The sequence below is a fragment of the Lycium barbarum genome, chromosome 5 (genome assembly GCF_019175385.1).
Source record: "Lycium barbarum isolate Lr01 chromosome 5, ASM1917538v2, whole genome shotgun sequence".
Lineage (NCBI taxonomy): Eukaryota > Viridiplantae > Streptophyta > Magnoliopsida > Solanales > Solanaceae > Lycium > Lycium barbarum.
This window is the reverse complement of record NC_083341.1, coordinates 117,294,717-117,300,811: the sequence shown is the minus strand read 5'-3', so window position 1 is coordinate 117,300,811 and position 6,095 is coordinate 117,294,717.

Here is a 6,095-nt window from a genome sequence, read left to right as displayed (position 1 = left end):
AAGGTTTCTAATGAATCTGCTAATCGAGGTTCTAGATTCATTCAAAAGGCAGAAAGGAACAGGCTAAGGGTCGTACCTTAATGATCCCTAACCATATTGATGTTCCTGAGTTCTAGTCTTTCTGGTAGCCAATGATCTAAGGGAGCTAGCAGTGCAAAGATACTCAAAAGTGGTACGCGCACATAAAAAAGCGGTTGGACGGTGTCTTTCTCTGTTTTGTTCCTTCCTCGGCAAGCTTGGGAGTTTCCTGATGTAAGCTCCCTGGGTACGGTTTCGGAGTTTATGTAAATGCCCTATCTTCAAAAGAAGCTGTTGATTTAAGGTATCCCCTGATCCGAGGGTGAGCTAGAATTTCGTATGGTGAAGAGGAAAGGAAGAAGTCATTGTAAAGGAAGACGACATTTACCATTTCCGCTGCCTGCCTAAAGGCTTATTGGTAGCTCTTAGGTTCTCTGTCAGTAGAGTGATTGCCAAAACCTAGGTATGTTTTCAAAGAATAATAAGAAGAGACGGTTGTAGCTTTTAGAGACTATCCTCTGCAGCTGTATCTACGTGAAAGCCAGCTGCTTAAAGATAGTCCCCCTAACCATTCTGTTATTCCTGCCCTAAAGCAAGGGAATCCGCTCTAACCCACCACCCTGGTAGGAATTGCCAGATTTACAGTTTCTAAATCTTTGTAATACAAGTTCTTTCCTCTAATGATGGCTACGAAATACGCGAACTGAACTGTCAAGGCTTTCAAACCAAGGCTGAGAAAGCTCAATCAATAAAGAGTATTTTAGTGGAATGGCTTAACACCGGAAAGGAAGCTAGCGAACCTAGGGTTAACACCAAGGTAGGGGCAAAAGGGAAAAGAACGATGTTTGATGTGAACGGAAGAAAGCATTTCGCTAAGAAAGCAAAATAGGAAGCGGCGATAGCAAACATTACCCTCACTCAGAACAATATACTCTTGGGAGACATGAAGCACAATCAACCTCTCTACCATAAGACTTCTAACATGGTCGATTCTAGATAGAGCACGGTAACCCCCCAACCCCCTACTCTACAAAACAAAGAGTGGAAAATCTCTTCATAAGGTACTGTAGCTGTATAGCCATAGTACCATTGGGATGGTGAGAGTTCTTAAGAGCCCAAATTTAGATAGGGGAAAGATCCTTACTCAAATTACGAACCCTGAACCTCGTTGCGAATTCACAGCTGAACCTTGATAGGAAATCATACATTATCCCCTAGTACAACATACTTAAGAAAGCGGTTTCCAGGGTCAACCTGTTTAATTGCATGCCAGACCACTAAGTGATGAGACTGTGCAAACAAAGACAACGAGGAGCGCTAGCCGGAACTGGACAATGGGTGGGTGTCCAACAAACATTCCTTAGCTAAGAAGGATTCATTCACCGCAGATTCTCTTACTAGCAGATGAAACTAGCAACATCACATCATATAGAATACCAATTGACAGGCATTCAAGCCTATCTTATAGTTTATGTTGATGATCTCATTATTTCTGCGAGCGCATCCTTCATTTCTAAGCTTTATTTCTATCGTAATTTTTCCATCTGGGCGCCTCGCCTATTCATTATTTTTTAGGGTGTATAAATCCACAGAGCGATTCAGGTATCTATCTTATTGTATTGACGCAATTGGAAGATCAGGATTTCTCCCTGCCGCTCAAGCGGGATCAGATCGGGCTTTAGCGAGAACAGCTGTAATTGAATCGGGAACGGAAAGACATCACATCAACTCAATAAATGACGTCTACTTCGTAAGTGCTAAGGAAAAATATATCACTGAAAGGAAAGGTGATAGAGGATCCTAGCCATTTCACTCTACCCGAGTAATAAAGTGGAAACCCCCCTCACGATCGATTAAAAGGAAAGTCGCTCAGCGATATTTGTTCAAATCCAATTCGTGAAGACAAAGTAAATTCAACAAATATAAGGAAGCAAGTCCTAGGCCTCACAATCTATCAATCAAGAAGGTAAAGGAGAGAAGGTTTGATTGAAAGTAGTACGTCGGCAGGGATCCGTCGTTAACGATTTGACCGGGACACATCCAATTGAAAGTCTAATCCCAACCTCTTTGGAAGGAGCTCCAAAAAAGACTTGACTTCAGAGCGGGGAATCTTCCTACAAGTGAGCACCAAGTCAAATGTATTCAAAAAGGGTTATACCTCTGCCTAGACAAAGAGGACTTTAAGACAGCCTCGTAGGAGACATTGGATGTAACCAGCCTTCAAAGGTGGAGGAGTAAAAAGCAACTTTCGATTCAAATTAGAGAAATGCTGAGCTTTATCCGCTTCAATTCATTAAGGTATTATTATAGCCTTCTAAATAGTCAGAGTGGGAACTCAAAAGTAAGAACTCTTAACCATCATTCCAACACTCTAAAGGGCGTGAATGTGTAGATCAAGGAAGAAGGGTGGGATAGCGCCCGATTGATTGAGCGTCTTACAGCCCGTCATGCAAGCTAGCAAAGCCAGCGCAGAAGCAGCCCCCGGATCGACACAGGGTACTTCAAAGGAGGTTATCTTTAACCTACTGCGCAACAATTCCAAATCAAAATTGGAAATCTTTATTGGACCCTGATAGCCAGCTAAAACTTAACAGGTTTGAAGCATCTTCTTGGATTCACTAAGGAAATAGGAAAGGATCCAGGGTTGCCTGAGGCCCTGAAAGCCAGGATGCTTGCTCTTGAAGATGAAGTAAACATGGTCATGGGGCAATATCTCGGTGCTGTTGAAGGTATGAATAAACACTTTACCCTAATTGGTTGGGGGTGGGCGGGAGCTTAGTAGTTGTTTAGTCGTTCAAAAGTCAGACTGTCGTAAGCCCGACACTATTCTATTTACTCTCTCAAATGAGCGGCTCGTTTATTTTGCTATAGGGGCCATCTCCTGTCATCCCTTACCTATGGTTCCAGAAAGGGATTGACCGGAATGATTGCAACGAGACACACCAACACCATTACTTAGAGGTGGAAAGGGAGGAGGTCGGAGGATGACAGAGCAATCACGCCTTGCTCCCTCCTGACATCTATTGGGAGGGAACCTCCTTTCAGTGTGTGATTCCTCATTTCCAATGCGATTAATTGCTTATAGGCTTTTGAGGAAAGTTCCCCTCTGCCTATGCAGTTAGCTCGACTCCAGGTATAGCTCTTAATGGGCATGTAGCCGTAGGCGGGAACTCTTCTTTTTATCTTATTCTTTGGTCAGGCTGGTAATCCCAACCAAATAAGCAATCGCAATTGCTACAAGCAACCTATTTCATACCCTTTTCATCGTACTTTCTCTTCTCCTTCTCTTCTTTCTCTCTCTTCCGAGCTTGTTGGAGTGCCATTGCCAAGATCTAGTGTAATTCCTTTTCCCCGGGGGCCAGTCCCACTAGTGCTAGTATCAATAGGAAGATCTTTATTACTTAGGATATTTCTTTTTTTATCCCCTTTAGTGTAAAAGTATTTGGCATAAAGAGCCCTCAATAACTTGCTTGTCCTGTACGCAATAACTGAGGATAGAGGGAGTTTCAACTCGGCCTTCTACTAAGAGTGTTGCAAATTCCCTTTCTTATCCCTTCTAGTTTAAGCCTTTCCTTCCTATGTAACCAAGTCCTCCTATGAACCTATCCCCGCCTAAAGGATAGGAAAGATTACAACTAGAAAGTAAAGGTTGTCTTCGAGCAAGCTCTTAGCTTTCATCGAGAGTGAGAGAGGAATTGATGCAAGAGAATGCCCTGCTAGTCTTTACTTACACAGAAGAATAAGATGGATAGAATGGGATTTCAAGGAAAAATAGCCTATATAAGAGAAAGAGTTCCTCACTTGACTTCAAGCTGGGGAAGGCTAGTTCAAGAACTAAAAAGATCTCACTTCTGTTTACTCAGACGCCTCTTTCTTATCGAAGACTCTGGCAGCTGGAACTCATCGGCAGCGACTCTTACCACTGCAACCTAGGCACTCAGGCCTTGGAGCTGATCTGTCAGTCCACCGTTACCACAAACCTCTACTTTGAAGTGAAGCAACTTCGTTCATTCCCGAGTCGATAATTTCCAGAGGATGGAACCCAGTAATGGCACATCAGCTTACTGATTCCTTAATAAGCATTCGTTCCTGGACTTTACTTGGAACAAGTTATCCCCATATGGAGTCCACCCAAGGGAGAAATCCAATCCAATGGGTCACTGGGACTGGGCTTGACATCAAAGACAGAGAAAAGAATATAAGCGCAAAAAAGGAAAATTGCCTGGGGAAAAAATCCCAAGGGAAGCTTCTCGCTAGTGCTTTGCCCCACCACTGAACATTGCGTTGCTATGGTCAATAAACAGCCAACAAGTAGTTCCGAATGACCTTGAGGAGGCCCCGGCGCAGCACCTTTCTCGCTCAAAGGATCTACGAAAGTCCCACTATGAATTCCTATCCCATTAATAAAGTACAGATAAATAATATATTCCAAGTCTGACTTTTAAAGCATACGCATTGAAAAAAACCTTTGGCTTTAGACTTTCTGCTTTGACAGATCTTTCCTCTCAAAAGAGATTCTACCTAACTGTCACGACCCAACTAGGGGCCGCGACGGGTACCCGATACTTGTACCGAGCACCCCTTATCTCGTATCGTACTTTTACTACTAGGTGAGCGGTATAGACTATACCGTATCTTTTTTTTTTCTGTTACTTAACGCTAACATTAATAGCATAATTGTAAACATGGACTAATAAACTTTGCTAGCACCTTATACAACGACGAGGACAACAAACGTACAAAACATCTGACTGTACATATCTGTCTACGAGCCTCTAAACAAAGTACATCCACATATACAAGAAGGGCCGGGTTCTACCGTGCCCGAATATATACACAAAAGTAGTACCAAGAAACTGAGGCTCCGGAACAACTGGAGCGCTGCCACAGTACTGCTGATGGAGCTCCTAGGAGTCAAATCTGTCTACCTGCTGACCTGCGCGGCATGAAACGCAGCGTCCACAAGAAGGGACGTCAGTACGAGTAATGTACCGAGTATGTAAGGCATGAATAATAACATACGACAATTATAGAACAGGGATAATGACATAAAAGAGATATAGCGCATGTCATGAGGTAGAAACATAACCTGTACATATAAGTGCACGTTAGCGGATACCATGCATGTTTAGCGCTGCGGAACGTGCAGCCCGATCCATATGTGCATATACTATAACATATTGCTGCGGCACGTGCAGCCCGATCCATATACATATAATACTTTGCTTTCTTGGAAAACATTTCTTTTCATATATATATAACATAGATCATATCATATTGCCGAGGCGTCGGCTCCGGTCCATTTAACCATATATCCCGCGTCCGGGACGATATCATGTACCATACTCCAACTGATCAGGTGGCTATGCGTCTATAGCGCCTTACCTTTCCCCATCTTCCCCATATACATTTACATATACTTATAACATGTATACAACATGCATGAGAGTCCAAGAAAACCATGTTCGCGTCGGAGTGGCGTAAGGTCGGTAGCCCCCGATTACATTATGGAATAATCATGATCGTCATGTCTCGCCTTGAAGGAACTAATATTATAAGGCGAGACTACTAATGGAGAGTAATATCATGAGAAAACATAAAACAGGATCATAAGGTGTCGTTTCGTATACTTTGGAATCTTTAAAAATAGTCATCATTCATGAATAGAGTTGAGAATTCAAGAAATAGCTCAACGTTCTCATATCGTCACTGAAATCATGAACTTGGAACCTTTAATCATGGAATCATCATTGTCATATTCTTCATATAAACATTTTCTTCCTTGACATCATCCATGTCATTGTAGAACATATTCATCGTAATCGTCATAGAAATATTCTCATTAGAATAATTACGACACTTGTGAAGGCTTTAGTGTAATCCGATTTCATTTAACAAGTTGTAGATGTTAGATGCAATTGTTTCAATAAGATAGGAAAAACTTAATTCAATTCTATTGAATGAAAAAGGGCCAATTTCAATCTCGGATTTCTAGGAATAGGATCGTCCCCGAGGCTCGTATTCAAACCTAGTATGTCTAAGACATGCCAAAGAAGGAAGGGTGAATCCTTACATAC